Source organism: Aptenodytes patagonicus, chromosome 2 (assembly GCF_965638725.1).
Source record: "Aptenodytes patagonicus chromosome 2, bAptPat1.pri.cur, whole genome shotgun sequence".
NCBI classification, from domain to species: Eukaryota; Metazoa; Chordata; class Aves; order Sphenisciformes; family Spheniscidae; genus Aptenodytes; species Aptenodytes patagonicus.
Genome location: NC_134950.1, coordinates 82,779,612 through 82,805,165, shown reverse-complemented (window position 1 = coordinate 82,805,165; position 25,554 = coordinate 82,779,612).

The window sequence follows — 25,554 nt, the reverse complement described above, 5'->3', positions numbered from 1 at the left end:
TAGCCTCATATTTCTGTTGAGGTGTTATAATCTCTAACCTTACTAGATACAATTTCATAACTAACTGTCTCTCCCTAACAAATCTATTAGCATTTTTAGTTTCATGTAACTTTCTGAATGTTGCTATATGCTAAATTTCTCTTTCTCAAAGAGTCCCTTTGCTCGTATATAGGTGTCAGAGCCTTGCTTGAATACCTTTAAGAATCTGCAACAATGCCTGTTGTTCCAGCTCCTTGGGAATTCCGTTTCCTCCCTGTGTCTCTCTGGGGTAAGATAAGAATAACTTTATCCTTTCTGTGACCATGATCTCTTGGAATACTTGTGAGTGGTATTGGGTTCTTGAAGAAAGAGCTTAACTGGATTCACAGTAAAAAGCAAATGTTGGAGTTCCTGCAAAATCAAAAATTTCATTGCAGACAGACTGCTCTTAGGGGCTCAATGGATTTGTCTTTAGCAATTCTATGTGCACTATAAGGGAATGTACGTAATCTCCCCATTATTTTAGTAATATGCAATGTGTGGCCATCAGCATCCTTTTAAGTCTTGGCCTTCACAGTCAATGGGAAGTTGGTTGGAAAATAGTTGCCCAGTTGCTTTATACAGAAACACCAAGTCAAAAAGTTATGTTTGCTGCACTGAGGCAGGGCTTTTATTTCTGCTTGGTATAGCTTGATTCTGCCTCACAACTAAGTCTTCCAGCACTCTGAAGGCTGCTGGGCATTTGTAGCTGTACAGACTTACTGTGACAGCACAGAGTGGAAAGTGGTTAAGACATTTGATTTTTCCCTTGGTAAAGAGATTAACACAATATAATGCATAAATGCTGCACTGAAAAACATTAATAATCTCATTTTACAAGTCATAGAAAACAATGTAATTTGCATTTTGTACATTTATTTAATAGCATTAAATAACTTCTGTGTTTTCCACAGAGAAGTTTGAAGTTGTGAACCCTTTCAGCATATTATCTGTTTCTCTATATCCATACTTTGGGTTTGTCTCAAGTGAGTATAGACTGCCGTCACACTAAGTCTTACAGCTCCTTGACAGAATGGATTTACTTATGAGCACTGTTAAAAATATTTGGCTGCCCCTTTTTCACAGTTTGGTTGTTTTCCAGAGCTGCTTATGCAGAGTTGCTGTTTCTGTCAGATGAAATATACAGGCACGTTACCTTGTCTGACAGAAACAGCAAGCATCAAGGATTTCCTGAGAAGAAACATCAATATGCAGAAGTTTCATATTTCCCAACACTACTAATTACATTATCACGTTAACAACGGCTTCTAATAATAGCTATTACTAAAATGTGTACTGCTGTTTATCTTCTTTAAAGAGAATTCATCTGACAGACTGCACAGCTCTTTTATTTCAGCCCTTGCCTTAAAGTGACTCAGAGCCTATTTCAGATTAATCAATGGCAATAATACAATTTAATTCAACGGTGGGAAGGTTAGAACCACAGTGACAGGAAAAATGTCCTCATACATATAGTATGATGGGAGTTGATACTCGTGTTTTTAAATTGTGTTCTTAGGGTTTTTTTAATTTTTATTTTATTTTATTTTCAGTTTGAAATTAGGTATGACATGCAACCTGACTACAAAGATAAGTAGGGCAGCTGTCAGGAAAAGTGAAATTTATTGCACTGAAAAGATTCCATGTTATACCTAATCTTAGAGGAAACTTGTTCTGCTTACAAAGGTATGTTATATATATGTGAGTGTTATATATATGTATGTTCAGAAAAATAGGTAGTGAATTCAGGAAGTGACTAAAGGAACAAATGCAACCAAGTGCAGCACAGTGTTTCCAGAATACTTTGAAGGTACCAAAGGTTCATGAAGTATACACACACAGTGGTTCATAGCAAGTGGCACGAGTGTTCAACAGACAGCCTGAATGAAATAATCTGTGCTGAAAAGTCTAGATAAGATCCCAAAATTTTAACAGTAGGAATAAATAGAAAATGATAGATGTTGAACACATTGAGGAAGAACATCAACGTCTAAGACTAACTTGCACATAAGCAAAATTTGCAAAAATATCTGTTTCACAGTTTAATTAACTGGAAAAGCAGAGAACTAATGGTATAGCAAATACAAAGTTTTATTAAAGCCTACTGTTAAAATATCTAAGAAAAGCCAAAAACAACTGCAAATTTAGCAGGGAAAGAAACTGGATATATGAAGGGTGAGGGTTACACTGGAATCGGATCTAAGGCCTCTAAGGCATTGCAGCACATAAAGCTCTGCATGAATGGGATGGAGAGAAGAAAATGTAAATGAAATTTTGGGGTCTTGCTGGAAGAATATGGCAAGAGCTACTGAAGTAGGACTGAGGTAACAGGAAAATCACTGGAGCACAAAACCATGAAAGCCCGAGGAAGCAATAGATAAGCCATAAATAATTTACAGTGTTTGAAAACACTTCAGTGATCAAAGGGGGAGGAGAGCACAGAGAACATCTTTGGGTATAGCCAGCCCCAGTTTATTAGTGAACTCTAAGAAAGTAGTTCAGAAGAATTTGAGAAGTGAAAACAAGAAACAGCTTATTTTCCCTGACGTTATAGAGAATTAGAGTGAAGAACGTGAATTGAGAGCTTGGATGACAACTGTCACGTATATACAAACCAGGACTGTAATAAAGATTCTGAATTCAGTTAGCAGTCAATTATGTTTGGACAGCCCTTAAACTTTGAAATTCTGCACTAGATGCAGAATAAAAGAATGTAATTTCTCATGCAATTGTTCACCCTCTGCTCCTTTCCTTAAGTACCAACAGAACTGACACCAAACTGCTCAATGTTTCTGAATGATCACTCCATATCACAGCTCTTTCTTCTTCACCCTATAGAAATCTTGTTAACCAGTTGTGTCCTGGTAACTTCTTTGTGTTTAGCAAACATTAGTTATTATGTTCTAATGCTTTATCGTGAGCAGTTTGCAAACTACGGAAGGCTGTTGCACACAAATTAAAAAAATGTAAAGGTTTGCAATACCCATGTTTCCTAACTCTTCCTAAACGAATATCTATTATGTCATACAGATCAATGTCTTTCAGCACAATGATTATTTTAAAGCTCTGCTGCCCCCAGTTTCTTCCATATTTGTCATAATTGCATAACAACAGGGATTTCACATCCTGTGGTACATCATGTGGATTTTCTTAACAAAATTCATATAGAATGTATTGATATAGGCATATCAGCTATAAGTATAACACACAAAAATATGGGAAGAATTAGAAACGTAATAAAATTTCAGGTGTACTCTTGAGAAGGAGAGAAACCGAAGCTACCACACTCTCATACAGAAGCCTATTGCTGTAGCAGTTTCTGTAGCTTCTCCATAAAAGGAACAGAGTTCAAGTCTATTAGTTATGCCACAGTTTAAGGAGCATGTCAGGCTTGTCCACACTGTGTAATACTGCTCTTCCTAACTATCTTATAGTACATACTACAACTACTTAGACTGCACTAGGATTTCAGAGAGGTTATTAGAATTTATTAGTCCTGTTGGAAAATAAACAAACTGAAACAATATCTTGAAAGTGATGAAGTATCTGTGTTAACTTTCTTTCCACAACCTGTTTGTTAGTACTGTAGTTTAACCGCCCTTGTCTAATAGTTAAGGATAGCATAAATATGCAAAGTATACTCATTTTCATATGAGCAGCTCAGTAAGATAGAACATGTATACCCTGTTGTTTATCTACCGTTCAACTGATTAACTAATTAAATATAGTTGGAGGGATTGACATTTAGGGGAAGCAAGGTTCAGTTTCTCAAAACAGCCAAGAAAACTATGATATTTAAGTTTATCAACCCATTTGGAAAAGAAGCAGGAGTTTCTTTAGTGGTAGTGGTTTTGTTTTTAGAGTCTTTTGCCATTTTTAAGGGTTTTCTTTATTTTTTTTTTTCCTGAAACTAAATCTTATAGTCAATGGTTCTGGTTTAGAAAGAAATGAAAGAAGTTAGATTGATCAGAAACTCTCATACTTATCACATAGAATGACAAGTGCCGGGTCCTGCACTTTGGCCACAACAACCCCATGCAGCGCTACAGGCTTGGGGAAGAGTGGCTGGAAAGCTGCCCAGCAGAGAAGGACCTGGGGGTGCTGGTCGGCAGCCGGCTGAACATGAGCCGGCAGTGTGCCCAGGTGGCCAAGAAGGCCAATGGCATCCTGGCCTGTATCAGAAATAGTGTGGCCAGCAGGAGTAGGGAAGTGATCGTGCCCCTGTACTCGGCCCTGGTGAGGCCACACCTCGAATACTGTGTTCAGTTTTGGGCCCCTCACTACAAGAAGGACGTTGAGGTGCTGGAGCGTGTCCAGAGAAGGGCAACGAGGCTGGTGAGGGGTCTGGAGAACAAGTCTTCTGAGGAACGGCTGAGGGAACTGGGACTGTTTAGCCTGGAGAAGAGGAGGCTGAGGGGAGACCTCATCGCTCTCTACAACTACCTGAAAGGAGGTTGTAGCGAGGTGGGTGTTGGTCTTTTCTCCGAAGTAACAAGCGATAGGACGAGAGGAAATGGCCTCAAGTTGCGGCAGGGGAGGTTTAGATTGGATGTAAGGAAAAATTTCTTTACTGAAAGAGTGGTGAAACATTGGAAGAGGCTGCCCAGGGAAGTGGTGGAGTCCCCATCCCTGGAGGTATTTAAAAGACGTGTAGATGAGGTGCTTAGGGACATGGTTTAGTGGGCATGGTGGTGTTGGGTTGACGGTTGGACTCGATGATCTTAGAGGTCTTTTCCAACCTCAATGATTCTATGATTCTATGATTCTATGATTATTTTAGGTGCATGGACAGAATAGTGAAGATAAACCTCTTGAAATATTTTGTAGGAACAAAATGGAAAAAAACAATCCTGGACCCATTACAATAAAAAATTGTCATTGAGGAGGAGGGGGTTTAGATGACTTGGGTTTTCATGGAAATGCAAAGCAAGATTTATGTCTTTTGGTTTGGCAGAACACAAAGCTGCTTAAAGTACCAAAGGAGATAAACTGAGTATATGAAATTTTTTATATTACCCTTAAGACTTATTTCTATATAAATGTTCTTAACGATGAATATTTCCTTTGATTCAAGTTGTCTGATTTATTCCAACTATTTTCATGAAGACTGCCTAGATTTGCTAAGTCTTGCACTCTTAGGCACTAAAGATTTGGTGTTGTGCCAGGTGGTATAATGGAGGGTAGAAATAGATTCTGGGGATTGTATCTTCAGTTTTCTGCTCCGTTATTAGCTACACCATTTATTTTTTTTTATGTATGACAGAACAGGGCTGTCTGTTCTAAGGGGAGAGGAGGTGGGAAAGATCAAACAGGGTGGAGCACACAAGGACCCCTGTTTTAGGAAAAGCCCTGATCTATTTGATGAAGACATACCAAATGCAGCCTTACAGACTCACCTTCTGCCTTGTCCTCACCGGAATATCTGTTCATACTTGGTTATTAGAAAGTTTGAGATGTGGGAGGAAGGAGCAGCCTCCTACAGAATAAATGATGGATATGTCAAAGAGCCTTTCATTGCTAAGAGATTGCTAGAATTTGGTTGAGATTGCATTGAAAAGTCTGGTCGGCTTTGGCACATGTGCTATCTCAGGCTGAAGCACTTGAAATAGCCCTGAGGTTTCCTATGCCAAACCTACTGTGCACAATCCATGCTGCTGAACGGCATGTATTTACAGCCTGCGGCTGAATAGTAATGATGTCCTTGTCTAGCCATGGTTAGTACAACCTCCACTAAACTGCACAATGTTAGTTGCAATCTCTGTGTAGAACATATTATGCTCACAAGTTGTACAACAGCATTGCAGCAGGTTTCTGTTGGCTAATGGATCACCTAAGCGAAATGACTGGGAAGATTGCAGCTAAATTCTCATTTGACAAATGTCTTAATCATAAGATGTACAAAAATTGTCACTTCCTCCTGTGCTGCCTATACTTGGGGAATGGTAGCTTTGTGTGCTGGTTTTACCTGGGACAGAGTTAATTTTTTTTATAGTAGCTAGTATGGGTCTATGTTTTGGATTTGTGCTGGAAACAGTGTTGATAACACAGGGATGTTTTTGTTATTGCTGAGCAGTGCTTACACACAGTCAAGGCCTTTTATGCCTCTCATACCACCTTACCAGAGAGTAGGCTGGGGGTGCACAAGAAGCTGGGACAGGACACAGCTGGGGCAGTTGACCCCAACTGACCAGAGGGATATTCTATACCATGTGTCCTGGTTTCACCTGGGATAGAGTTAATTTCTTTTCTAGTAGCTGGTACAGTGTTTTGGATTTAGGATGAGAACAAAGTTGATAACGCACCGATGTTTTAGTTGTTGCTAGGTAATGCTTACACTCGTCAAGGACTTTTCAGCTCCCCATGCTCTACCGACTGAGAAGGCTGGAGGTGCACAAGAAGCTGGGAGGGGGCACAGCCAAACTGGCCAAAGGGACATTCCACACCATGTGATGTCATGCTCAGTACATAAACTGGGGAAAGCTGGCCGGGGGGGCCGCTGCTCGGGGACTGGCTGGGCATCGGTCGGCGGGTGGTGAGCAATTGTACTGTGCATCACTTGCTTTGTGTATTATTATTATTATTTTATTATTATGATGATTATTTTATTTCAATTATTAAACTGTTTTTATCTCAACCCACGAGTTTTTCTCACTTGTGCTCTTCCAATTCTCTCCCCCATCCCACCGGGCCGGGGGGGGAGTAAGCAAGCGGCTGCGTGGTGCTCAGTTGCCGACTGAGGTTAAACCACAGCACCATGTGACATCATGCTCAGCATATAAAGCTGGGGGAAGAAGAAGGAGGGGGGGGACATTCAGAGTTATGGCGTTAAGTCTTCCCAAGTAACTGCTACGTGTGATGGAGCCCTGCTTTTCTGGAGATGGCTGAACACCTGCCTGCCCGCCCATGGGAAGGAGTGGATGAATTCCTTGTTTTGCTTTGCTTGTGTGTGTGGCTTTTGCTTTGCCTGTTAAACTGTCTTTATCTCAACCCATGAGGTTTCTCACTTTTACCCTTCCGATTCTTTCCCCATTCCCACCAAGGGGGAGTGAGAGAGTGGCTGTGTGGTGCTTAGTTGCCGGCTGGGGTTAAACCACGACACCTTGTCACATCAAGGTTAAATTATGTAGGTAAGCAGCAAAGTAATTAATGGTGACTTACAGACACCCACCATAATTATCATTGCCACTTGTGGTCACACACTTTCTGATTATAGCAGCGCAGTATTTTTTCATAGCATTAAAATTCAGTCTACATTGTACTGTGAATAAACTCATGTCAAATGCATCAGTAGTGTCTGATACGCAGGGATACTTTTTAAGGTATTCTCTCAGATTTAGTGTAGATATTAATGTTACATTTGTTAAGTGGCTGTGGAACCAGTTAAAAAATTGAAGTGCAAAACAAAAAGGGGGAAAAAAAGAAACTAACATGAAACATTCAACATCGAATCCAATGAAAGGTAGCTTTTGCAAGCTATCTTGAAATTATTGTAGAATTTAATGGTTTTAAGCAATCTGGATTCTCAGTTATATAACTTAATGGGATTTGAATTTTCCTTGTTGATAAACCTGAATTGTTGGAATTTGCATATAAGTTTATGTAAATATGCTGAGAAACACTGAAATCATATCAGTTTCTAAAACAACATATGACAAGTAAAAAGTCGACATGAAAATTTCCCCCTGTTACTGTGAAATCCTTTTTTTTATTTTCCACGTATAGCCATTCATTAATCAAGGTTTCCTCATGATAGACCTTGCTGAAGATAACTGCCTACCTATAACATAATACCAACTATGAAAATGCCATATAAGACTATTGCTGTTTCTCTAGTGGTCAGATATTACAGCTAGTTATCATTGATGCAACACCTCTGGAGACTGGCAACTTTACCTTATGCCCAAGACTGTTGTAGTGTCATGACAGAAGCAAATACACATCTAACACATGGAATGCATGATATCAATGCCATTTTTTAGTTACAGAGATAAGGAAAATTGTAGCATCTTTAAAAATAAAAATAAACTTATTTTTCAATAGCTGAGTATTGTATACTTTGTCTTGTAGGTCAACAATATAACTAAGATGAAATCACTAAATATTATTCTGTTTCTGATAAAACCATTAAACGATCCTCAGCAAAACAAAAGGTCCTACACTGTTTCAAGTGGCATGAAGCCATACATATGTATCTAAGAGAAATAGCTATGCCAGTATATAGTCAAGGTGCATTACATTCTAAGAAGTAATCAGAGATGCTGTTTACCCCTTCAATAGATAACTCTTAACAGGAGAACTTCTCTTCACTTAAATAGTCTTTTGTAAATAGGCTCACAGCTTGAAAAACTATGAGTATTTAGGTCTGTAAATACTCCTGTAACCTACATTCATTTGGAAAAATAAGGCTTTATTTATGGATGTTCTTTGAAAAAGTCATTTTCACCTCAAAGAAGATGAAGATAAGATTCTTTTTTTCTCCCCTCTCTCATCCCTCATGCATACAGGCTTTGTTTTCTCCGTCACCTAAAGAAGCCTTTCTGTTTTCTTTTTTCCATATTTTTGGAGCACAAAGCTATGAATTGCTCCTGCTCACAATTTCAGTAGATTTACAGTCACTTTTCAGAAATCTATGAAGATCAACTTGGGCAAACCAGAAGAAATGAGAAGGAAAGACTCTGCTATATGGGATTTAAGCCTTCACAAAAGGAAAGAAATCACAGAAAATTAGTAGTGACAATGGCAATACTTCGATTTTGACATAAAAAATAAGGAACATGCATGATTAAGAAAACATTGGTGGTTTCAGCAGGTGCGACTGTTGCCTTATTCTTTCCTTCTAATTTTTGTTGTTCTGTCACGAAGAAATGTTAAAGGACAGACTGATGAGGAGAGTAGGAATGTGCTGCTAAAACTTTATTTTTAATACAACTTCTATGTTTTGTTTTGGTTTGTTTTTTTTGTTATTTGTGTTTTTATTGGTTTTTTGTTGTTGGGGGTTTTTTGTAACATGGTTTACCTTTCCACTGAGCAATAACAAACTGCTGGGTCTTAACAGGACAACCTCCTCATGAGGAAAATTGTTCGTGTAAAGTGTCAAAATATTTTATTTCACATACAATAATTCTGAGAGTGATGGTCAAGCAAACAACAATTAATTCCCTCCTCCTTTTTGTTCCTCATTTAAATGTCAGTGCAGATGTCCCGTCTGAAGAAACAAAAGTCATCTCAGGAAAGAAACTTAGTCAAAACCAAACAAACAAACAAAAACTTCTGAAGGTATTTCTTTTCCTTCTTCAAAGATTCCTTTCTCTCTAGGGGCTTCTCAGTCATTCTGCATTTAAGTTATGTATTTCCTAGTTACATGAGCCTCTATGAACAATAAAAGTTGCCCAAACAAAGATGATCCAACAAAAGAGAGTTACTTGACTTTGGGCACCATGTAGAGTAATGATGGCTTTGGAAAACTATTTAAGAGTTTCAAACAATGTAGCTCAGAAGTTGGGGGGTTTTTCTAAATACTGGGCATGATGGTTAACAAATCTGTGTAAGATTCTAAAAAATCACAGTCCAAGTCCACAATAAATATTGAAACAGAAACTTCTCACAGATAAGTATGAATGCATGGTGCTACTTCCCAAAAACAGGAAAAGGATCTTCTATCACTATTTGACATTTACTTCTGCAAGTTTATTCATTCTCTGTCATTCAAAGGGGCTCTTGTAGCTATCTCCACTATGCAGCGAAAGGCTGTCTGACAGAGCAACAGGAAAACATGCAATACTGATAATTTTTTTTTTTTAATTCTAAGTGATTTGAAAGAATGTCGTAACTCAAATATTCCATACAGATGACAGGAAAGAAATAATTCTGTGAAAACTTACGTCCTTCCAGAATGGTCTTGGTAACTTTTAAGGACCAGATAATTAATAATAGATCTTCTTCACACAACTTTGTTAGTTTGATTTCTGTAGATTCAAGAAACAGATACATTTATTCTTGGATGTTAATCCTAATTTCAAGTATTGATTTTCTTACCCAAGGACATGGCTGGTTTTTTAAGTAAAACATTGCCTTGAAAAGTCTCTTAAACTGTATTTATTTTTCTGCTTGGAGTCAGTTTTTGGGGTTTTTTTTTACTTAAAATATCTCTTCATTTTTAATGCTAAGTGTAATCCAATAAGAAATGGAAGAGGATGTCACTTTACTAAATCAGAGACTGTATACCCCTTAATCTAGCAAAGTGTATTAAAAAACCCCAACAATCACCTTGCAAAATTCCATCTAAAAACTTCTCATAAGAATAATTAGAAGTTATTTGGTCATCACAGACTTTTAAAAACTAGAATGCAAAGGTCTTCCTTTGTGCACACAGAATTTGTACTCTGGAAGGATGAATTTGGGAACCTGACCAACCTTGGCATCTTCTGATCCTCCAGAATGATAGACTAACAGTCCTCCTGTGGTCCATGAAAGATCATGGTTAAATCCCTGAAAAGCAAGGCAAAGCCTGAGGATATTTTTGTCTGAAGACGGAACAATAAATAGGGGGATAAAGGAAGAAATGCTGTAGCCTTCTGTTTTCCAGCCCTGAAGACACTCTTGCCATGAATCTCCAGCCATGCAATTCTTTTCCTACTGTCAGCCTGACCTTTAGTTGCACAAAGGTTGTGTTTGTGATGCACCATTAGGAATGTATTGCTTTAGCTATTAAATGTGTGCACTTCTGAGTTGATTTATTTTTTTTCTCACACTTCTTTCTGGTAAAATACAGGGTGCAGATTAGGGTAAGTCTCAATAAACTTGAAGAATGACTGGAGCTTAATATAGTAGGTCTTGACTGAAATACTTCTGATCTCATTAACTTTTGCTGTAAAGTTATTGTTTGCAGGACTTGTGTCTACCTTGAATTTTGAACTCTGTTTTTAGTTGAAAAGACTGGTTTAGGTTTACTGTGAGTGTCTGATGCCCTAGACAGACCATGTAGGTGCTGGTAGTTCCTAATGGTGTTTCTGTTACAGGTCTGATCAGTGGTCTACATTTTGTAGTATTCAACCTATCCATGGCTATTTGCCCCAGACCTTTAACAGGAGCCTCTGGCAGAAGTGATTTTTTCTACATTCCTCCTTCACTACATTGGTGTGAGATGTCAGAGGGAACTAAGATGAAAATGCTGAGACAAACTAAAATGTCAGAGATCATGACTTTTTTGTGTCTATGTGCAGAAGAAGAGATATGAAAAACATCCAGATGTAACGGTCAATTTTCTTTTTGAGGTCATTTTAACTTTTTTAGGGATTTTACTTAAAGGTACAAGTAGCGTACTTCCTAATTTAATGGAAAGCTCAAAAAGGTGGGCTTGTTTTGCCTCATAATAATGAAGAGGGAATGTTTGTTACAGAAATCCTATTAATACCTAACCAGTTGTTATATTCGTCTATAGTTTGTGACCATACTTACCTAATATGAGATTTTCTTTACTTGTATGTATTATTAAAATCCCAAATTAATATAGACATTTAATAACTATTTCTTCATGAAGCTTGTGCCTGTTAAAAATCATTATGTGCCACACTTAAAGATTGGCATCACATGAAGACACTAGGAAATAATCATGTTTCTGCTTTATATATTGCTTGTTAGTTTTTAAAGTTTTAGTGGAAGTCAGTGTTCTAAAATACTTTTGCCCTTTTAAGTGATTGTGTTTGACTTGCTTTCCACCAGAATTTTTTAAAGGAAAATGAACATGTTTCTACTTGTGACTGATTCAAGTAGAGACCTCTGTAAACAACCATTTCTCATAATACCTTGAGTTTGCTTTGAAGATTTATATGCTGTTTCATTCCCTAACACGACATTTGCATATGTTTGCCACATTACTCAGTGTCCATTGTATATCTGTAAAAAGATAACTTTTCACTTGTTAGTGACATTTCTAAGTTCTAATTTATTCTGTAGCTTGTTTAATACTTTCAAGAAACAAAATGATGATGCATAGTGGTTTTATTCTGCTTACAGTAAAGAATTTAATTTTTTTTTTAATTGTGCTTCTCTCTCACACTGTTTCAGTGCTAGTTAGTGACTTAGAGCAGGGTCCTCAAGCCTTTTCATTCCTTCTCAGCTCTGCTACTTGCAGATTCTTCCTAGGTTCTGTTATGCTTTTCCAATTCCAGAATAACATGGTAGTGATGAAAGTTGTCTTTGCGAGGCCTTGTTTTGCTTTGCTATACAGCTTAATAAGAGTCAACTCAGTACACTGTTAAAAGATTTTAAGATAATTTTCTGTAGTTAACAGCCGTTCTTGTTTTGTAGAGGGTGTGATTTGGTCCAGCAGATGGACATTCATGGTATGTTACGTTTGTGCTATTTGGGGTCCTGACTTATCACAGTAACTCATTGAAACCACTGAAGTCAAACAGGCATAACACTGTAGTGACATAGTGATGAATTAGGTTTTTATTGTAGTTGTGCAGAGCAGTCCAGACAACTCCAGAGATAATAAGGTATATTGTTCTCAGAATTTAGGTCTAAATCTAAAGTCTTGTTCTGTAAGCTTTAACATTCTCAGCTTGATTGGTCAGTTATACTGAAGTTTTTCTGAGGTCACAGAATAATTCAGTCTCAACAGTTTAAACTTTTTTTTTTTTTAGTTGCTTTTAGTTATTAAGTATAGATTTCTATAGGACACTGCCACAACTGTTATATTGTGCATCTGCATGCAGCCAGAACACCTGGGGACCTCACTCAGAATAAAGAGAGGGTAGAGAGAGAAAGAATGAGCTATGTTTCTGTTTCTTACTTGTGGTCAGTTTTTAACTCTACCAAAAATGAAAGAATACAAACTTCCTGAGAACACTGAGAGGCAGAGTTGTTAATCTTACACAAAGTATTTAGCATCAGGTTGAATCTAACACATCTGGGTTTTTGGCAAAGGACAAACAGTACAGATTGCTTCAGTATGCCAGGCAACATCACTGATCATCTGATAAATCTATTTAGATTACAACTGTGCTGAGTGCAATTCATGTCATTAATAGTAAAAATAATAGTAAAAATTGAAATATTTATGATGGACTTCTGAGGGCTTTAGAAATATGTGCCTCAATCTGTGAATAAGTAAGCATATGTGGAAACTTACCTTACAAACTTAAAGAGAAGAAACAAAAGTTTTCTTTTAGCACCAGCCAAAATCAATAGGGTAAATATAACCTGTTTACCATATATGTACGTGGAATATATCTGCAAAGAAAATAAGGTGTTATAGTAGAATTTGGCATGCCTGTGCTGGTCTAATTGAGCTAGCATAGATAAGAGCAGTAGTGTTGATTCACTGAGAAGACTCAGAGGAATGTTATTAGATCCATAAATCTAGGCCTCTTACTTCTTTGCCCCATCATGTAATCTGATGCCACAGCAGAACTCAAACCATATGCTGATATTCCCATCAAAACTGCACCAATCCTTGTATTACAAAATTACTTTTTTAAAACATTAGAATCATAGAATCATTGAGGTTGGAAAAGACCTCTAAGATCATCGAGTCCAACCGTCAACCCAACACCACCATGCCCACTAAACCATGTCCCTAAGCACCTCATCTACACGTCTTTTAAATACCTCCAGGGATGGGGACTCCACTACTTCCCTGGGCAGCCTATTCCAATGTTTCACCACTCTTTCAGTAAAGAAATTTTTCCTTACATCCAATCTAAACCTCCCCTGCCGCAACTTGAGGCCATTTCCTCTCGTCCTATCGCTTGTTACTTCGGAGAAAAGACCAACACCCACCTCGCTACAACCTCCTTTCAGGTAGTTGTAGAGAGCGATGAGGTCTCCCCTCAGCCTCCTCTTCTCCAGGCTAAACAGTCCCAGTTCCCTCAGCCGCTCCTCATAAGACTTGTTCTCCAGACCCCTCGCCAGCCTCGTTGCCCTTCTCTGGACACGCTCCAGCACCTCAACGTCCTTCTTGTAGTGAGGGGCCCAAAACTGAACACAGTATTCGAGGTGTGGCCTCACCAGGGCCGAGTACAGGGGCACGATCACTTCCCTGCTCCTGCTGGCCACACTATTTCTGATACAGGCCAGGATGCCATTGGCCTTCTTGGCCGCCTGGGCACACTGCCGGCTCATGTTCAGCCGGCTGTCGACCAACACCCCCAGGTCCTTCTCTGCTGGGCAGCTTTCCAGCCACTCTTCCCCAAGCCTGTAGTGCTGCATGGGGTTGTTGTGGCCAAAGTGCAGGACCCGGCACTTGGCCTTGTTGAACCTTGTACAGTTGGCCTGGGCCCATCCATCCAGCCTGTCCAGGTCCCTCTGCAGAGCCTTCCTACCCTCGAGCAGATCAACACTCCCGCCCAGCTTGGTGTCGTCTGCAAACTTACTGAGGGTGCACTCAATCCCCTCATCCAGATCATCAATAAAGATATTAAACAAGACCGGCCCCAGTACTGAGCCCTGGGGAACACCGCTCGTGACCGGCCGCCAACTGGATGTAACTCGATTCACCACAGCTCTCTGGGCCTGGCCGTCCAGCCAGTTTTTGACCCAGCGCAGAGTCCACCTGTCTAAGCCGTGAGCCGCCAGCTTCTCGAGGAGAATGCTGTGGGAGACGGTGTCAAAGGCCTTACTGAAGTCCAGGTAGACCACATCCACAGCCTTTCCCTCATCCACTAGGCGGGTCACCTGGTCATAGAAGGAGATCAGGTTGGTCAAGCAGGACCTGCCTTTCATGAATCCGTGCTGGCTAGGCCGGATCCCCTGGTTGTCCCGCTCATGCCTTGTGAGCGCCCTCAAGATGAACCGCTCCATAATCTTCCCCGGCACCAAGGTCAGGCTGACAGGCCTGTAGTTCCCCGGATCCTCCTTCCGGCCCTTCTTGTGGATGGGCGTCACATTGGCAAGCCTCCAGTCATCCGGGACCTCCCCCGTTAACCAGGACTGCTGATAAATGATGGAGAGTGGCTTGGCGAGCTCCTCCACCAGCTCCCTCAGCACTCTCGGGTGGATCCCATCCGGCCCCATAGACTTGTGAGTGTCCAGGTGGCATAGCAGGTCATTGACTGCTTCCTCTTGGATTACGGGGGGTTCATCCTGCTCGCCGTCCCCGTCTTCCAGCTCGGGGGGCCGAGTACCCTGAGGATAACTGGTCTGCCTGTTAAAGACTGAGGCAAAGAAGGCATTGAGTACCTCAGCCTTTTCCTCATCCTCAGTGACAATGTTCCCCCTTGCATCCAATAAAGGATGGAGATTCTCCTTGGCTCTCTTCTTGTCATTAATATATTTGTAAAAACTTTTTTTGTTGTCTTTAACGACAGCGGCCAGATTGCGTTCTAACTGGGCTTTTGCCTTTCTCATTTCCTCTCTGCACGACCTAACGAGATCCCTGTACTCTTCTTGAGTCGCCTGCCCCTTCTTCCACAAGCGGTAAACTCTCCTTTTTTTCCTGAGTCCCAGCAAGAGCTCCCCATTCAGCCAGGCCGGTCGTCTTCCCCGCCCATTCTTCTTACGGCGTACAGGGACAGCCTGCTCCTGCGCCTTTAAGACTTCCTTCTTGAAGATCATCCAGCCTTCCTGGACCCCTTTGTCCTTCAGGACCGTCTCCCACGGGACTCTCTCAACCAACGTCCTGAACAGGCCAAAGTCCGCCCTCCGGAAGTCCATGGTTGCGGTTTTGCTGCCCCCCCTCCTTACTTCACCAAGAAGCGAGAATTCTATCATTTCATGGTCGCTAAGCCCAAGACAGCCTCCAACCACCACATCTCCCACCAGTCCTTCTCTGTTTGTAAACAGCAGGTCGAGCGAGGCACCTCCCCTGGTAGGCTCACTTACCAGCTGTGTCAGGAAGTTGTCTTCCACACACTCCAGGAACCTCCTAGACTGCTTCCTCTCTGCCGTGTTGTATTTCCAGCAGACATCTGGGAAGTTGAAGTCCCCCACAAGAACAAGGGCTAGCGATTGAGAGACTTCTGCCAGCCGCTTATAGAACGCTTCATCCGCCCCTTCATCCTGGTTGGGTGGTCTATAACAGACTCCCAGCAGGATATCTGCCTCGTTGGCCTTCCCCCTCATCCTTACCCATAGACACTCAACCGTACCATCATCACAATCGTTGAGCTCTATACAATCGAAACACTCCCTAACATACAGGGCCACCCCACCGCCTCTCCTTCCTCGCCTGTCCTTTCTGAAGAGTCTATAGCCATCCATTGCAGCACTCCAGTCATGAGAGTCACCCCACCATGTTTCTGTGATGGCGACTAAGTCATATCTCTCCCGCTGCACAATGGCTTCCAGCTCCTCCTGCTTGCCGCCCATGCTGCGTGCATTGGTGTAGATGCACTTGAGCTGGGCTACCGATTTCGCCCCCGGCATCGGCACGCCACCCCTAGGCTCATCTCTAGTGAGCCTGGTTTTATCCCCTTCCCCCTTCGAACCTAGTTTAAAGCCCTCTCAATGAGCCCTGCCAATTCATGAGCCATGATCCTTTTTCCCTTGTGAGACAGCTGGACTCCGTCTGTCACCAGCAGGCCCGGTGCCGTGTAAACCTCCCCATGATCAAAAAAACCAAAATTCCTCCGATGGCACCAGCCCCTGAGCCACGCGTTGATCAGGTGTGTTTTCCTGCTCCTTTCAGTATCCTTCCCTGCCACTGTAGGGATTGAGGAAAACACTACCTGTGCTCCCGATCCTTGAACCAGTCGCCCCAGTGCCCTGAAGTCCCTTTTGATCGCTGCAGGACTTCTTTCTGCAACCTCATCACTGCCAGCCTGTATAACCAGCAGCGGGTAGTAATCAGAAGGCCGTACCAAACCAGGGAGCTTCCTAGTGATGTCTCTGACCCGGGCCCCAGGGAGGCAGCAGACTTCCCTGTGGGACGGGTCCGGTCGGCATATCGGGCCCTCTGTTCCCCTCAGAAGGGAATCACCTATGACAATTACCCTCCTTTTTTTCTTAGCAGCGGCAGTCGTAATGTGTGGGGCTGACTGCCTCACCCTAGGCAACCCCCCGGATAGACCTTCGTCTACATCCTCGCTTGCCTCGCCCTCAAGTTCCAGGGCCCCATATCTGTTGTGTAAAGGCAACCGGGAAGGTGAGGGAGGCCGGGCATGGGTTCGCCTGGCACCCCGAGCAGGGACCCGTTTCCATCCCCCCCCGTCGCTTAGGTGCCCTCTTTCTACCTGGTGGCAAGAAGGCAGGGGATCCTCTGCTTCTCGCGGAGCTTCCTTCTGCTGCCTCTGCCTCAGGGACGGTAGGGTGCAGCTCCACCAATCTATCTCCCTCTCACACTCCCGGATACTCCTCAACCTTTCCACCTCCTCCTTCAGCTCTGCCACCAGGCCGAGCAGAACATCCACCTGGTCACACCGCACACAGGTGGTGTCTCTGCTGCCCTCCGGCACAGCTGACAGGCTCAGGCACTCCCTGCAGCCAGAGACCTGGACAGCTGTATGCTTGCGTGTGAGCTCTGTCTGGGTCGCCACATTCCTTCTGGCGACGGCTTTCAGCCGAGTGGAAACCATAGCCGGTCCTCTTCTCGGAAGCCTACGATTACCAGTTGAGTTGGCCTCTGGAGCCGGGAGCGGGGCTGCGCCTTGCCCGCTCGCCTTCCCTGCGCGAACTGCCGCGCAAACTGCCGCGCCACGCCCTTCTGACGCGCCACGCCCCGGGTCACTCGCGCTCCCTGGGGCTGCTCTTCTAAGTGAGGGGGTTTGGCCGCCGCCCCTCTTGTCCCCGCCCATGCTGAGTCAGAGCTGCCGCTCGTCAGGAGCTCCCTCCTCCGGCTCGGGGAATGGGGGGGCTGGGGCTCCATCTCGCTCCCTGCGCTTTTGCTTTTCGCGGGTTTGGCCGCGGTTTTGCCGCTTCAGGAAGGGTCCCCCGTCGCGATCCTCCGCTCCAGAGCCCTTCGCCTCGGTGGCTTCGCTGAAATGGCATTGTATGAACTAAGGGTCTTGCTGCAAGAAAATATCTTGCTGACATTCCTGGACTGAGCAGGAGGAAAGAGTCCATGGTGGTAGTCTACTGTCATACCTAGTTTTCAGTTTGCATAAAGTAGGGTATAGCACTTTGTTATGTCTCTTAGAGCATCCAACAATGTCCTGTATTTACAGATGTGAAGAAAACTAGTCTTTTAAGGCTCATTGTGTTGTAAATGGAGAAAGAACAAGACACCAGTCTTTCTTCAAAGGAAGGAACGCTGAAGGCATAAAAGTTTGTCTCCTCATAGGACTATTTCTCATCATACTGCTAACCACAGCATGAAATAAATTCTGTCAACAGTCATTTTACTTCTTTGCATCGAAGAGCATTTCGTACAACTGGAAAAGGGGGCTGGAGGTATAGGTCTGTGGTTCTGCTGTGTCTGTCAGCTTAGATTGCCTTTAAAATACCCAATGATAGACGTAAAAAGCACAGATTTGAGAGAAAATGTAAAAGGTGCAAAGAGATATACACACAGGTGATTTTTCTATACCTGGAACAATTATATTTTATATGAAGAAGATGAAAAATGAGCAAGCTGCTATGAATGATTCACCTAAAAAACAAAAACAAATTTAAAAAAAAACCACAAACAGCAGGAGGTTAGTCTGCTTTTCATTGTCAATCTGTGTTAAGCAACTCAGAACTGACAGTCATGAAGGGAAAGTGTTCCACTTCCTTAGGATACTGAGCTTCAATTGATTTTTGTTTAAGTTGTGAGGATTCAACACTTAAGACAGTTAATGTTACCTGCTCAAAAAGACATTTGCAGCAAGTTGAGGGGGACTTGAAGGACATTATGTGATTTGTCCTGGGTTCTGATTTCTCACCTAACATAAATTTACTGTCTGGGGACTTGGTCACTCAGTATGTGAGAAGCCCTCCTTAAGACTTCATTATAAAGCAGAATCATAGAATCAAAGAATCATAGAATCATAGAATCATTAAGGTTGGAAAAGACCTCTAAAATCTTCGAGTCCAACCGTCAACCCAACACCACCATGCCCACTAAACCATGTCCCTAAGCACCTCATCTACACGTCTTTTAAATACCTCCAGGGATGGGGACTCAACCACTTCCCTGGGCAGCCTCTTCCAATGTTTCACCACTCTTTCAGTAAAGAAATTTTTCCTCACGTCCAATCTAAACCTCCCCTGACGATACTTGAGGCCATTTCCTCTCGTACTATTACAAGTTACTTGGGAGAAGAGACCGACACCCACCTCGCTACAACCTCCTTTCAGGTAGTTGTAGAGCACGATGAGGTCTCCCCTCAGCCTCCTCTTCTCCAGGCTGAACAGTCCCAGTTCCCTCAGCCGCTCCTCATAAGACTTGTTCTCCAGACCCCTCACCAGCCTCGTTGCCCTTCTCTGGACACGCTCCAGCACCTCAATGTCCTTCTTGTAGTGAGGGGCCCAAAACTGAACACAGTATTCGAGGTGTGGCCTCACCAGGGCCGAGTACAGGGGCACGATCCCTTCCCTACTCCTGCTGGCCACACTATTTCTGATACAGGCCAGGATGCCATTGGCCTTCTTGGCCGCCTGGGCACACTGCCGGCTCATGTTCAGCCGGCTGTCGACCAACACCCCCAGGTCCTTTTCCGACAGGCAGCTTTCCAGCCACTCTTCCCCAAGCCTGTAGCGCTGCATGGGGTTGTTGTGGCCGAAGTGCAGGACCCGGCACTTGGCCTTGTTGAACCTCATACAGTTGGCCTGGGCCCATCGATCCAGCCTGTCCAGGTCCCTCTGCAGAGCCTTCCTACCCTCGAGCAGATCAACACTCCCGCCCAGCTTGGTGTCATCTGCAAACTTACTGAGGGTGCACTCGATCCCCTCATCCAGATCATCAATAAAGATATTAAACAAGACCGGCCCCAGTACTGAGCCCTGGGGAACACCGCTCGTGACCGGCCGCCAACTGGATGTAACTCCATTCACCACAGCTCTCTGGGCCCGGCCGTCCAGCCAGTTTTTTACCCAGCGAAGAGTACACCTGTCTAAGCCTTAAGTAAGGAATTAAGGAGGATGTTTCTAACACTCCAAAGCTGGAATAAAAAGTTCTTCTGAGCCCTCATCTTCTTCTACAGTCGTCTTTGTATTTCTTTTATGTACCAGGTTAGTGGCTATTTTTTGAATAGCTAGTGTCTGCATGAGCTCCCCTCCTACTTCTTTATTCCTTAAATTTCAGGGTTTTGGTTCCACCTGGATGTGGAATAAGAGAGATTTTTGCAGCATTTCTTACATGGATCTTGTCAGGATCAATTCACAGATCTCTTAAAGCAAAAACCTTATAAAAGATGCTGTTGTTCTGAAGCTCTGTTTCCCTTTCTGGTAGTTTTCAAAGTCTTATCTTTCTACCTGTTTTGCTGCCATTCCTGGTTTTATTTTGGATTTTGCAGTTTTCTGTTTAAAACAAAGGCTTATGCAATCATGTTGTGTCTGTCTGTTTGCATGTGCTGTAATAAAAGACTACTGAGTCATGTCTAGTGGTTTTCTCTTTTTAGCGCACACAAAATAATCAGCCCACAAACCTCCAGATCTGTGTGTGCAATTCCCCTGGCACTGCCAGCCTCTTGCCTATAAATTATTTTTTTTTTTCAGAAAAATGCAGCAGTTTGTGCGTGTACCATAGCACAATGTAATGTGTTGCTAATGTAAATAGGAGTGATTAATATTCTTAACACCTTAAATAGCAAACTAAGAAGACTTTGTTTTCTCCACTGGAAAAATACTGTTACTATACCGTTCTTTTAACTGTACTGTAAATAGCAGGAATTACAAGCCTCAGTGTTGACTAGGTGTGCAATTGCATTGAATAGCAATGGGAAAAAGTTCAGCTTAGACTAAAGCAGTTTTCCTGCTCTTTATATGATTTAGAGACATTTTTATGCTTTTATTCACAGACAGAATTTTGCAAATAAGAATCTGTTCTTTGGTGCTGAATGATTTTCAGTTTGGCTGTTGAATGGTTTTACTGATTCAGCATTAAGTAAAAATGCTGAATCCTGCATGATTTTTTATTGTTTCTATCCACTATACATCACCTTTCCCACCAGTACCTTAGGGATGATATGAATGATATATAAATATATGGTTTGAAAATATTTTCCTTTGATGTTGAAGAAAGGACTCAGTGTGGGACCTGTGAATGCAACATTTTTTTCCGCTCTGAACTTACAGTTCAAGCAGTTCTCCTTTGTCTTCAGCGTGAGGTCAGACTTCTGCTTCTGCTTTTGTACTTTTAATAGATACAGAACTCCTGAAACACATCCGTGAAATTCATTTTCTAAACTGAAGTAGTATTGTCAAACAGTCTGGTTTTAGCCAAACAGGCTACCCAGGGAACACTTGGACATTCAAAATGGTGAATCTAATGAGACAGTAAAGACATCTGACTTATGCCATGTTACTTGGGGAATAATACCAAAGGTGCTAAATAGCTTAACTCTAGGGATAATCCTGAACTTGTAAGAAATTGTTGTTGTTTTAAATGCTTCCAAACTTCCTTTTCTTACAAATCAAAAAACTTTCCTTTTTGTTAATTTCATATTTTTATTGAGAAGCTAACTCATCTGGATGTAGCCAAAAGAGAATGATGTTTCAGCAGTTTCTCATGAAATCTGATTTCACTATAGGCCACCAAATACTTGAATCACCATGAGCGCTAGCTGCTCCCCAATATCTGCTGTTTGCCATAACCCTGTATTCTCCCTGTTGCATAATCCATTGTTCTTACATTTGCTGACCCCGTGCATTTATTTATATTTAAATAACTATAGTATCCCTGAGCAGGACATATGAAATTTTTGTGAAACATCAGGATTACATTATTATTGTTGCTCAGATACCTCTTTTTGGCTACATTACCCTATGAGTTACTGTCATGATTTAACCCCAGCTGGCAACTAAACACCACCCAGCCGCTCACTCAGTCTCCCGCTCCGGTGGGATGGGGGAGAGACTCGGAAGGGTGAAAGTGAGAAACCTCATGGGTTGAGATAAAGACAGTTTAATAGGCAAAGCAAAAGCCACACACACAAACAAAGCAAAACAAGGAATTCCTTCACTACTTCCCATCAGCAGGCAGGTGTTCAGCCATCTCCAGGAAAGCAGGGCTCCATCACACGTAACGGTTACTTGGGAAGACAAATGCCATAACTCCGAACATCCCCCCCTTCCTTCTTCTTCCCCCAGCTTTATATGCTGAGCATGACGTCATATGGTATGGAATATCCCTTTGGTCAGTTGGGGTCAGCTGTCCCGGCTGTGCCCCCTCCCAACTACTCGCTGGTGGGGTGGTGTGAGAAGCAGAAAAGGCCTTGACTCTGTGTAAGCACTGCTCAGCAGTAACAAAAACATCCCTGTGTTATCAACACTGTTTTCAGCACAAATCCAAAACAGAGCCCCTTACTAGCTACTATGAAGAAAATTAACTCTACATCAGCCAAAACCAGCACAGTTATATAGTGTAAGCTTTCTGTGGAGCATTTATTTTCTATGAAACTTGCAGAAAAACCCACTTATATAGGGCATTACTTCACCAAACCCTATTCCTTCTAGTCATTTTTCAGGTTATGTTTTTCATGGATGGCAATATTGAACAGTTTAACACAATTTCTTCTTTCTTCCTATTTATTGGTTTTTCATTAGCGATCAGGGTTACAGGAAAAAGAAAGGGATTAGCTGAAAAGTAATGGCTAGAAGGAACAACTGAACTCATGCATGTGGGAAAACACAAGCAAAAGTGTTTTTTTTCCCCAGCAATGTGGTATTGCAGGGCTGTTTTGGTTTTGGTTTTTGGTTGTTGTTTTTTTTTTTTTTTCCCAAGGGAAGGCTCAGATGTATGAGAAAAACAGTAATAGCCTTAGCAAAAGATTTGCTTTATCAACCAAAAATTATTGGAAAATGTGCTTTGCAGTAACTATGTTCCAAAAACAGAAAAAGCAGGTTAAATACCAAGAAGAAGAAAAAAAGAATAAAATACATTCATAAATATTTCAGTGAAAAAAAAGAAGCCAACGTTTTACTCATATCTTTAACCTTTGTAATATCTTATTTCCTAAATGTTTGGTTAAGTCACTTTTTATTTACAAGAGTATTTGTGGGGGAAAAAATGAAGAGATTTCAAGAGATACTTGAAAATTCATGACACTTTTACTGGTTTTAGAAATAATTTTAGAAAGTCTTTTATTATCTACACAATATATTTTAAAAATTAGGAGTATGAGAATTCTTTTAAAGCACAAATTGTTATTAAATTAATGTGATCAGTGAGATAGCAAATAGTTAATAACAATTTAAAATAGTAAATAGCAAAAATTCAATATTGGAAAATGAACCAGGGTTTAAAACCTGATGTAAAAATGCACTTAAAATTGCAAAGAAGAGAAAGAATATCTATCTACAAATAATTTATAAGCAGAGGAACAGATTCAGTTTTGAAAATGTTCACATCTTTGAGTATATCTGAATAGGTATGCTCATGTATGGTTTATGAATGTCTCTGCTCTGTAAGAATTCCAAATCTACTACGATAGTATGCATGACACATTGGGACTTCCACTGAAACCAACTAGCATCCTCTGGGATAAACTCTTCTTAACCACTTTTTTTCCTTAACCACTTTTTTTCCTTTGTGTTCAATTAAATGAATTTGTATGTGTAATGCTATAAATGAACCTGACTTATTTAAGAATGATGGCATAACACATCCTAATGATGTCCCTGTTTTCTTTTGAAGTTGATAGAAAAACATCATTATCTAGAAATTTGTAAAAGGTAAAAGGGCCTTCAGATTTCTTTTTTTTAATGTTTTAAAGCAAGGTATTGCAAGAATATATAAATGTGGAATATTTATTTTTATGGGATTATATGCAAAAAGGGTTCTCGTTCTGTAAGAAAGAGTCTTACAAAGTGGACCTGTTAATTTTGACATGCAGTATCTACATCTATATACAAAAGCCATTGAAAATTCAGTAAACACACTGAAGGCACAAGATAAAAGTTGAAAGTTTCAGAAGAAATGGGAATTACACACACTACCGAGCACAATAAATCAACAATATGGAAATTGTTGTATAAAAATAAACTCTTTTTCAAATACCCTGAATGCAAGTAAGCTATATAATATATAACAGAGAGATAACTGGAATGCATTGCAATCTAGCTTAAAAAAATAAATCTTGTAAATTCTTAAGAGTGACGTTATCCATTCCCCATAAGTCTTGGAAATGATGACACACCTGGATTTCCAAGTATCAGCTGAAAGAAACAACAGCAGTCTCAACAACATAGTGTAAAATAAAGCTCTCTACTATTTTCACTTTTTAACTACTTTTCTTCTTGAAGGAAGTCAGGAGACATTCATAGCCTGTAGAGGAGGGAGGAAGTAAGGGTATAAGGACAGATATACTGTATGAAAGCAAGAAGTCTGCCTAGCCCACTATTTTGTGGCCAAAACTAGAGGCCTAGAGAAGATGATGAAACAGTGTAAACATACAGTGATGCATCCTCAGGATTTTCCAGGCTAAAAAGATTAAAGATTTGGAGATTCCATGCATTATAAATGATGTCTTTGGTTTTACTCATATAAATATTAGTGGGTTTTACAGCGCACTCTTGTTCCATTAATTTATCTAATTGATTAATGAACTCATAGCATCTTGCAGCAAAGAATTCCTCAGCTTAATTCCAATGTGCCAGGAAAACCACCTCCGTCTGATTATTTTGAACCTGCCACCTCCTAGCTTTAACTGATGTTGTCATTACCTGTACTGGAGGAGAGTGAAACATATTTCCTAATTGCCTTTTCCATGCTGCTCATGATTTTCCAAATCTCTACCCTCTTCCTCTTTCCACTCTTATTTTTCTCTCTTTCAAGATTTAGAAACAAATGAACGAACGCACGAACCCACAACACCTATGTATAGAAGAAGTGTTTGATACGGAATTCATTCTAGACCTTTGATCATCCTTGACACCCTTCTCTGAGCCATTTCCAGTATTATCTGTTTTCTGAGGAGAAAAGACAGGAATGCTACAAGGTCTTCAAGGTGGGAGAGAGACATGGATATATACAATGACAAAATAATGATCTTTTCTCTCCTAATAAAGTGCTTGGATTGATGCAACAACAAGGAGACAGCATAAACTACTCTGAAGCTCATGACATCTTCCAAGGATCTTCTTGTGCCTGGTGTTAAATGAGCCTATCACATTGAGTTCCTAATTATAAATTTTTTGTAGGAGTGGAAACTTGTTCAATTTCTCTCTATCTACAGTGATATATCACGTTGTTCTTATTGAAAACTTGGGTCCTATTCATTTCAAATACAAAATGTCGTGCCTAAATTGTAGCTCTGCAAGTTTCCCAGTCTAGCAGTTTATTCTCAGACCAATTTTTATCTATAATTTCAAGTGATGCAGATATTTCACACTCCCAAAGTGTAGTTGGCGGCAGCGGGGGCAGTCACACTTGGAACTAGTTGGTACAAAATGGTTTCAGAAAAGACATGCTAAACACCAGGTGAATGTTCATGGTTTCAGGAATAGCTGAATACA